The sequence below is a fragment of the Carassius gibelio genome, chromosome B21 (assembly GCF_023724105.1).
Source record: "Carassius gibelio isolate Cgi1373 ecotype wild population from Czech Republic chromosome B21, carGib1.2-hapl.c, whole genome shotgun sequence".
Classification (NCBI taxonomy): domain Eukaryota; kingdom Metazoa; phylum Chordata; class Actinopteri; order Cypriniformes; family Cyprinidae; genus Carassius; species Carassius gibelio.
In genome coordinates this window covers 4,815,221-4,826,170 of record NC_068416.1, presented here as the reverse complement: position 1 = coordinate 4,826,170, position 10,950 = coordinate 4,815,221, and positions in this window count along the sequence as shown.

The window sequence follows — 10,950 nt, the reverse complement described above, 5'->3', positions numbered from 1 at the left end:
GAACAAACACCCGGAGCAGTGAACACACACACACCCACGCACACACACACCGTGAACACACACACACACACACACCGTGAACACACACACACACACAAACACACATACACACACTGTGAACAAACACCCGGAGCAGTGAACACACACACACACACACACACACACACACACACACACACACACACACCCGGAGCAGTGTTCATCATTTATGCTGCGGTGCTCGGGGAGTAGTTGGGGGTTCAGTGTCTTGCTTAAAGGCTCCTCAGTCGTGGTATTGCCAGCCTGAGACTCGAACCCACAACCCTCGGTTTGGGAGTCAAACTCTCTAACCACTAGAACACAACTCCCCCCATGATGAGGACATTAGGCAAAGGCAGACGACCGCCTTGGGCCCCTAAAAGCCAAGGGCCCCCTAAAATGTTTTCTATATGTGAGATGCACGTTCAGTGATGATGAACAAGTGGTGGCTGTGGTGTTCAATACCACAACAACCGTCTGTATGTCCATGTTGAACGTGCTTATTAGAAAAAGGTAAGGGCCCCTAAGATTTCCCCGATGTAGAAAACGGGGATTGAATCCCGGAATTCATAAAATGTAATTTAGGCTACTGTGTAATGTGGAATGTGACAGAATGAACGGCACAGATGCATGTTTCGTTTGCTAGTTTGCTAGCAAGCACTCTCAACACTCGGGGTTGTCATCTGTAGTAGCTAAATAGTATTTTTTTGCTATTTAATATTTACATACACTAGTCCATATAGCATTTTGATTAAAGTGTAGTGAATTGCATTTGATTTAATCATTTAATATTTGACTAATTCCGTGAGAGTGCTCCTTACACAGTAAACTTCCGTTGTGTGGCACTTTGAATGTACAAAAATTAAATAGTTTGTTTAATTTTCAATGGAATGAAAGATAGAAAAAATAAAAACTGAAAGAAATATTTTGGAAAAAATAAAACATAGGCTACTTTGGGAAAAATAAAACAGTTTTCATAGGGCCGTACAAATATCATGCATCTGAAGGTATAATTGAATACTAACAGTTTGTATTATATAGAGTCTATTTCAATTAGTTTAAATGGCGCTCAAGAAGGACCATGCACAGTCACTTTCTACACAGGCACACTTCATGTATGGTTGAAATAATCATTGTTAAAGTGTACTGAATGTATGAATTTCCTTCAGTTTAATTAAAAAATATATATATATATATTTTTTTTTTAATTAGACAGCCCTGCTTTGTATAGAGTAGACAACTGCATGAAAATTACCCCAAAGCACCACCTTGTGTCCAAACTACTATTATAACCAGTTTAAATGTGAACAAGAGATCTACAACATTAAAGAAATCCTTTATTTATAACTTGTACATGACAAATCTAAATGATTGGACACAACTATGGGACACAGTCGTGCAGCAGAGAGCATCACAACAGTGAAAGGAACCTCAAGGTTGTAAATGTGTGAAATAGTGCCCCATTCCTGTATTGCGACTGGGGACCCCAAATCACTAAATCCCCTCCTGTGCATTCATTATAATTCCCACAAACTCATGTTACATCATAATTCATCCTGCCACACTACTCTGAATTCAGCCACAAACCTCATTCTCATCTGTCTTTGATTATTTCTGACGAAGCAAAAGCTTTTTTAAGGAGTGCATCTGTTCCAGGTACTGGCTGGCACCACATAAACAGCTTATATTCTCTCTCTGGCAACAGGAGAAATAAATGAGACCGAGCAAACTCTGCTTCTGTTTTTCATCTCGCTCAGCAGAAAGAGGGAGAGAGGATTTATTAGACATTCACATTTTAAATCCTCCTCTGTTACAAATACTAAATATTCACTATCAAATAAACATGACTTCAAAATAAAATACAATTTGTCTTTTTTTTTTCTATCTTTCAGCAAATACTGAGTTTTAAGTTTTATGTGATTAAATAAATCAAAATGACAATAACCACGGTTACCCTTTAAGTTGTATCTTTTTAACTCAAAATAAAACATAGCTTATGTTATCACTTACATATAAAACATAGTTTGTTACCATTTTACATATGGTTCCTAAATGCATTTTCCATTTCCAGCAAAAGTCATATTTACTCTTCCCAAAAAGCACGAGCTGACAGATTTTAACTTGTTTTTAACCATGGCCTTTTCTCATGAGCGGACCAGGTCAAACAGAAGTTATTTAGGCCTATGGAAAACTCTTTTTAAAAGATATTCGTTTTTTATAAATTTTATCTTAATTTTGATCAATGTTTTATCAATCAATTGCCCGTATTTAATAAATAAGAAGCAAATATATAGCAGACAATGTAGCTAATAACCTTAGTGTAATTGACAGAATTACTAAAAAATATTTTGCTACCTAAAAGTTAAATATTTTTTGTGTCACGCATGCATGCATGTCTATTTCCCTCATATTAAATATAAAACGCATGTGGACTGATATTTTCCAATGTCTGGACTCCTTTATTAATGGAGTAGGCTATATAAACAGACGTGTCAATGGTATTAAATTTAATTAAATGCATTTTCTGAGAATTTATATTTCACGTTTTTACTGCAAATGTCGAAATACATGCTCTTTGGTCCATCAGTGCTTGAGTCACTGATCACATTAGAATAAAATATCTCATAATAAAATACAAAATTTACTGATTTATGAATGTATATGCATAGTTCTCATCCGTTGGAAATACAGATAAACGCTTTCATTTGTTGTATTTTTAATCCTGAAACAAAACAGAACAGCAAAAGAGCGAATCATTCCACCGTCTGAGGTTGTGCTTCAAGTCGAACGCACCCATTTTTAAATCATTCACAGAGACATTGAATGAAATGAGCTTCACAAAGTCATTTTCAGATGCAATAAAAAAATAAATAAAATAAAAAAACCTGGATAGCCCAGATTAGGCCCATATTCACAAATATATTAGCTATGGAATGAAATATCTGATATTCCGATTGTCATCTACATGCAAGTGGAAGTGTATTGTTGTTTAAACACCTTTATAATGATAACGTTAGTTGAGCTGTATACGCAATATAATTTTATGACACAAATTTTGAAATAGGCTTAAATCAAACACATTTTAATTCAGATTATATATATATATATATAAACTGAAAAAAAAACAACGGAAAAAAACAGCTGGCTGGTCTTTTACGTCTGTTAACTAATGACTCATACAGCTGTTTGCGCGGATGTGATTTTTTAAAAGTGGAACGTAGGCCTATTTTTTCATTTGCACGTGACTGTTTTGAACCTGTGTTTAGACCTGCGTTTCCCCTGTGTCCGACCTGTCCGACACAGTTGGATATTTTTCAACCGTTTCAGCCAAACTTGCGTGTCACCCGTCGGGTACCCGAACCCGTGCAGGACTCTAGTTTGGATGGCTATCCGAAACAGGGTATAAAATCATTGAAGATGCGCTCAGTAGCTGTTTTCCCACTCTTGTTCTTCTTGGGATATGCCTGGGCAAATCTAGTGAAATTATCAAGCAATACTAAAATATATTCATATCCACCACAGCTGGTTTTCAGATGCAAATAGTCAATACACACAAGCTCTAAAGGGAAGTTAGATGTGATGCTGCCCATAGGAGCTCTCGTGTGTGTTGAGGGTTTCTTAGACCTGATACAGAGACATTTTTTGGGTGACATAGTCTTCAATTTCTCTAGCCATAAAGGGCCAGTAAAATCTTTCCCGAGCAAGATGGAGCACTCTTTCTGTGCCTACATGACCCATCTCATTGTGTAGGTACTTCTGAGCAATTGGCCTGTATTTCAGAGGGAGTACTCACTGCTTTTGCTGGATCGTCGTTCTGTAAAGGAGGCCGTCTTCAAGTTGCAGCTTACTCCACTCATGCAGCAGCTTTCTGGTGGCTCCACTTACAGTTTGGTGTATGTCATCTGTCAGTTTTGTGTTTGACTCCTTTAACTCAATAATCTTGCCTATGGCTTTATCATCTCTTTGAGCCTTAACAAGATCATGACGGCTGATAGCTGGCAGGTGACAATGAGGTTGTGGTGGAGGATCCGGTGAACACATGTTAAGTGCTGCAACCCAGGCCACATCCTTCCGTTCTGCTGCCTGACTCCCATCCCATGTGACATGCACTGCCTCGTTTGAGAACTCCTCCGTACAAGCCACCTCATATTTCCCCATGTCCAAGGGGAGCCGAGAGAGTGTGTCTGCATCAACATTTGATTTTCCAGGCCTATACCTGATGTGGAACTGGAAATCTGAGAGTTCTCCCACCCACCGATGGCCAACAGCATTGAGTTTTGCTGTACTCATGATATAGGTCAGGGGGTTGTTGTCCGTGTACACAGTGAAATGGGGCGCGTAGTACAGGCAGTCCCGGAATTTTACACACACAGCCCATTTCAATGGGAGGAACTCCAGTTTTCCACTGTGCAGGTGGTAGTTACATTCAGCAGGTGTCAAAGTCCTTGAGCCATAGCCAATGACTCCCAGCTTTCCATTCTGGCACTGATAGAGGACAACCCCCAGGCCCTGGTCTGAGGCGTCTGTATGCAGCGTGAAAGGTAGGTTGAAATCAGGATACGCTAAGACAGGTGGGGTTATAAGAAAGAGCTTTATTGCCAAGTATGCTTACGCACACAAGGAATTTGTATTAGTGACATAACATAAGGAGAGTGACCAATTGCTCTAAATCTTCCTGATGTTTAGTGGTCCAGTCAACAGGCTTTCCGGAAGGCAGCTGTGGGCGTTTGGTGGTTTTCCCACATGTTGGAATCTGGGCTTTCCCAATTTAGTTTGGAGAAGCTCATAGATTGGCTTCGCGATCCTGGAAAAATCCTGGATGTAGGAGCGATAATATCCCAAGAAGCTGATCAGTTTCCTTACTTCACCAACTGTCTGTGGTGTCTTGCTTGTCAAGGTTTTGACTGCTTCAAGGTCCCATGGATCTATCTTGATATCATCAGCTGACACAAGGCACCCCACATACCTGACTTCTTGTCTGAAGAGCTCACACTTCTCAGGTCTCAGTTTTACTCCGTGATGTTGAAGAGCCTGGAGCATATTGCGGAGGGCCTCCACATGTTCATTGAATGTTCTCGCGTAAGAGAGCACATCATCCAGATAAGGGATGCAGCATTCATCCCTGAGGGTGCCTAGCACCTCCTCCATGCTCCGCTGAAATGCTGTTGGGGCATTTGAGAGACCGAATGGGATACGGACCCATTCGTAGAGGCCCCACGGGGTGACGAAGGCAGTCAGGTGACGTGAACCCTCTGCGATGAAACCCTGATGGTAAGCTTTTCCCTGGTCTAGGATGCTAAACCAGGTGTAGCCCCCAGTGTGTCTGTCAGGTCTTGTATTCTGGGTAGTGAATGTAGATCAGGCACAGTCTTTTTGATCAGGAGGCGATAATCGATACAAAGACGTAGACTGCCATCCTTCTTCCTAACACAGACAACTGGGGGAGCATAAGGGGACTTGGATTTAACAATCCAGCCTCTCATCAGCAGCTCCTGTACATACTCCTTTACCTCTTTAAACAGTGGCTTTGGGACTGTGAAGTATGCTCTTTGTACATGGATGGGCATCAACAGGTGACGATACAGCACTGGTAACAGTCACAGTGAGCTTGGGTGCTTCAGGTGAGTCTGTTGCGATCACTTCTTCAACACAGTGGATGCCGCCAAGTGCTGTCTTTCTTGCATGTTTAGTGTTGTTACCCACAGGTACAGCTTCATAAGGTTTTCTTGGATTTTGTACCTCCAACAGACCTTCACTCACATCCAGTTCTGTCAACTGCACAATGTCGTCATCAGGCTCAAATAGGAAGACTGTGTCAGATGTACTCATGAGGGGAGGGACTTGGCACTTGACCCAGGCTACTTGACCTGCTGGGATAACCATGTTCTGTCTGCCTGTCCGTAGGAGCCCACACTGCACAGACGGTCTGCTGGCTTGGATGAAGCTCACCAATAGCTCTGCCTTCTCTGCTGGTATACACAAGGCATTACAGAGTAGGCGACAAGGGTTGAAATCAGCTTTTCAAGTTGTTCTTGTATCATCTCTTCCAGCACCTTGAAACCCAACAGTGGTCTCTCCAGAGCAAGACTATTGACAAGAAAAGGCACAGTGATTGACAGATTAGGGTCCTCATTCCCCATCAAATTGATGAGGTACAAAAGGGAGGATGTCACCGTTCACTGCATACACCCTTAACTCGTCTTCGTCACCTATAATGTCACTGAGTGCCCTAACAGGAGTGTCAGGTAGATATTTACTCTTCCAGTCTCTATAAATCATACTGACTTGAGCCCCAGTGTCTAGCAGAGCACTGACTGCTAATCCATTAAGGCTAGATGTTCCCTTTTGTAGGTCATAAGTGAATGGATTGGTTGTCTTGTTTGGTTCTTTCCGTCCCTTTTCCATTATTTTGTCTTTTGCCAGTCTTTCAATTCCAGGTTGATCAGTATGACAAGTGTCAAGTGGTTGGGACAATCGCTGAGACCCGGTCACTGATTGTCCCTCGGCAGGGACCGGCTCCAGTTTCCCTGACATGTTGGTCTCTTTAGACCAGGGGTATTCAAACTGTGGGTCGTGACCCACTTTTGGGTCACAGAATGGAACAAGGTGGGTCGCACAAAGTCACTTGGCTGCAGCTAAATTTGCATTTCAATGAAACACACACACTCACAAAGTTCAGTCTAGGGCTGCACAAATGTGTCGAGTGGGACGAGGCCGAGAGCCATGGGAACGGAGCGAGGCCGGTGGAGTTATTGGAAATGAGCGACGCCTGTGACACTCACTGGTCTCGAGAACCATGGAGGAGACTGGAGGGATACAAAAGAGGAGCGATGACCAGGCCTGGGTTTTATTTTGTGTTTGATTTTTGTTTGTGCGCGGCAGTCGTCCGCGAGGGGATGTTGCGATGTTTTGTGTTTATTTGGTTATTAAAATTTAGTTTGATTGTCAGCCGGTTCCCGCCTCCTTCCTGTAGGAGTCATCAAGGCAGTGGGCTGGAGTGAGTTCATACTTCCTCCCCGTCAACTCAATCCAGCCCACCACCTCGAGCATCCTCGGTGGCAGACACCACAGTGGCGAGGGATCTTCAGCAGCGCGTCCCTCCTTCCTTCCGGGCTCCGGCACCGGTGTAACACATTAAAAACTTCACAATCACGGGAAGAAGGATGTGGGAATCAGGAGCCCACTCGTCACAACAATATAGCCCATCAACATTAATTACGAACTGCAATATCCTTAGTGTGATTTTCTAAATGGCAATTAAGTCAATTCAGGTGCGTTGCGTGTTTTGAATCGCAGGCGCGCTCGAGCTGTAATAACCGTGAAGGTTTCAGAGCAATGTCATTAAAAGGTTCAATCGGTCCGCATTATTTAAAGAGAAAAAACTTGCTCACTTCAATACACTATATTCTGCATGAGATTGCATACACCAGAGAATTCAAATGTTACGAAAACGGTGGGTCGTGGAATGGAAAAGTTTCGGAAACACTGCTTTAGACAGCCCACTGCCTGGTGGCCTTCTTCACCACAGTGGAAACAGTGAGGGCAGTCGGGACGATTTTGCTCCATGCACTTGTCACAGCCATACGGTTTCTCTCTCCTGCGGTCTCCTCTACATTTTCCATTGTTGCTGAACTGTCCTGCCACCTGTTTCTGCATTGACTGTCTCATGAAATCAACTGTACTTGTAAGCTCTTCACGTTTCTTCTTTAACTGCTGGATCACATCTGTTTTTGGCACCTTCTCCTTTACACTAGGACACTGTGCAGAATCTGAATACAGCGTCAGCGCAGGGGCATGGTCACATTAGAAGATAATGAAGGGAGACGTGAAAAATGGACATTGCATTATTTTCCAATATCTGTTTTCGGCAACAAAAATTGTTTAATTGTTTAATAAAAGTAGATATGTCAGGCTTTCTATAGATATCTCTCTCATGTCTCTTCGTTGAGTATTCACGGAGCTACAGTTCATTTTAATGATGCGTTTTTTAAATGAATATCAGCACAGACTAAGGCTGCAGACAGCACACCTTGTTTGTTATCTTTATTTTATAAGTGCACAAAGTTCTGTTGTTATTATGTCTGTATACAAAAAAAGTAGACCCTTTACAGATAGGATTGATGTATTGTTCTTATCTGTACGATCAAAACTGAAATTGTAATTTAAGTTCTTTTCGGGGTTATCAGGTGAAAATGACTCATAACGTTTATACGCGTTAAATGACTCCAGAGTAGGGCTGGGATAAACAAATATTTTTTAAACAATTAATCTAGCGATTATTTTTTTAGATGCATCGATTAATCTAACGATTAATTTTTTCAGACCGATTCGATTTCAATTATCTCCCCATTAATTGACTACTAACAATTTATACATGTTGATTTACATATCTGAATGAAAAACACATGAATCACTTAACATTGCAATATATGTTTATTGCTCTTAAAATTACAAAATAAAAGACTGACTAAGAATGCATTACTTTGCACTTGTATAGAGATAGCATTCAATAAAACCTTGAAGCTTTGAAAACACATAGCTTACTGAAACAAGCTTCCTGAACACATAGGGCCTAGCTTACTGAAAAAAAGTTATTCTTTCAGATGAAAATAACAACAACTTGATGTCTAGCATTCAATAAAAAAGGGTCACCCAAAATACTTGTTTAGAGCAATTGAAAGAATACAGTAACCAATGTAAACTTGAGGGCTTTAAGCTAATACAGAGAGTATCCAAAAAAAAAAAAAAAATATATATATATATATATATATATATATATATATATATATATATATATTAACAGTGGGAGCCAGCAGCCTCTCATGGAGAGAAAAAAATCTCAGAATGCTCCACGTGAAACTTTGGCGTTTCGCCCTTTTTTCTATCGTGTCTAATGATTTTGGTTAATATGCACGAGGGAGAGAGAGAGAGAGAGAGATAGCAAGACATTGCTCGTGTTGTTTGAAGACTGTGAGTGCGTGCGCAGCCGGGGCTCTCTCTCGTACGCGCCCTGTCGGGCATCACTCACCGCTCAAATAAGGCTTTGACAGCCGCCAAAAAAAAGATCAATGCAGAAAAACCCCTGGATTGGTTATATAACGTTGGACAGAATGTTGATCCGGCCATCGCGTATATTCAGCGCACATAAGGTAAACGTTTTGCAAACGTTTTTTAGAGAAATAAAAACAGGTCGATGAATCGATGCGCATATTTTGTGTCAACGTATTTTTCGCGTCGACATCATCGATGACCTCGACGCGTTGTCCCAGCCCTACTCCAGAGGGTTAACTTCAGACTGAGCACTGTGCACATTTGTTGGTCTGTGATGGGTGGCGGGACCTAGCCTTCGCTGCCTTTCGCTTTCATCACACATCACTTTCTTCATCTGTTTTAAGATTGCCTCATCCGATACTCTGGGGTACACAAGCAATGGCTTTAACTCTCTGCGGACATCATCACTTTTATGACCTAGGCCCTGATATACGGTATGGAGAAACACATCCTGTACTGTGCTTGCACTGTACTTTGCATCAGCATGTTTGGAGGCCAGCATGATATTCTGCTTAAGTCCTATAACTCTGTATAGGAACTGTTGGGGTGTATCATTATCTTTTTGTTTGGTGCACATGACCTCCTGGAACAGCTCGGTGTTACTTTGCTCACCTAGGTGGGAGTGGAGGAACGCTTTTAGCTCTTCTACAGTCAGATTATCCTTATTCATCAACATGTCTTTAAAAGTTCCTGGCTTGATGACTTTGAGGACAGCTCTTACAACCTCTGCATCACTGAACTGCTCCTTCAAACCGTCTTCCATCTGCCTGCACTGTTATAGCTGAGATCTGACCCCCCTGGATCTTCAGTTCCCTGTGATGAAGGTAAGACAACTCTTTTAAGGAGAACAACTTGTTATCATGTGTCAATGGTGTCAAGTGTTCCCTTAAACCTCTGTTGCCTGCTACTTTACTACTCTGTGTGGTGCATCCTATCTTTACAGATGACTGAGGTACAGACTGTGGAGTGGGTGTGTGTTTGCACTACATCATTTTCTTACTCAGCTCCTCATAACTAGTAAGTATTTTCTGCAGCTCTGTGTCATGTGTGTCACTAGCCGTAGATAGTGTCATGTGAGTTGTATTAGTAATCCCAATATCGGTAGTATCAGTATCATCAGTTGGGTTAACATTATCTTTAGCATGACTTGCATCCCCACTGCCCGATACATCAATTGCTACAGCAACTTGTGAAGCACGACCCTGAATGACTATATCGATAAATTCCATTAAATTTAATAAGTGTGCCATCCCAGAATCTTCTAACTCCAGTAAAGGCTCACTGGACATGAAACTGCAAATGTACTCAAAACAACCCTCCTCATCTGTCAACTTAACGCGAGACTCGTCAATTCCTGGCACTGGACCCAATGACTTGGCTCACCTACGGAGAGAGTGAGAAGGGTCTTTTTGATGGCCCACACCAACCTTTTTCTTTCTTGTCATGAGAGTCCAGGATCACAATTCACGCTCTGTTCTTGATGGTTGTAGATTTCAGCACAGCACAGTCATTAGTCTTCATTCATTACAGGTAACCTCTTCGTCCGTAGACAGCATCGATGGTCTCTGGAGATCTTTTTCCACTGGCTGCAGCTCGCTGGTTGCATCAGGTCACTTTTGGTCCAAGGTTGCCGTATCAGTGGATCAGCTTCCGGCCACAAGGTGGCAGTGATCCTGGATGAGCCCCCAATGCATCTGCTAATTCTCACTGATTTCTATATCAGTAATTTGTGGTTAAGAAGACCATCAAAAGCTTTGTGTTTAGCCATTTTTATCTTGGCCCTTTTCTTCTTTTTGTGTGTGTGTGTGTGTGTGTGTGTGTAAAAAGACAACTTCCAAGACAACTGAATTACTTTTTGGAGAAGGGGGGAAAGAAAAGCTT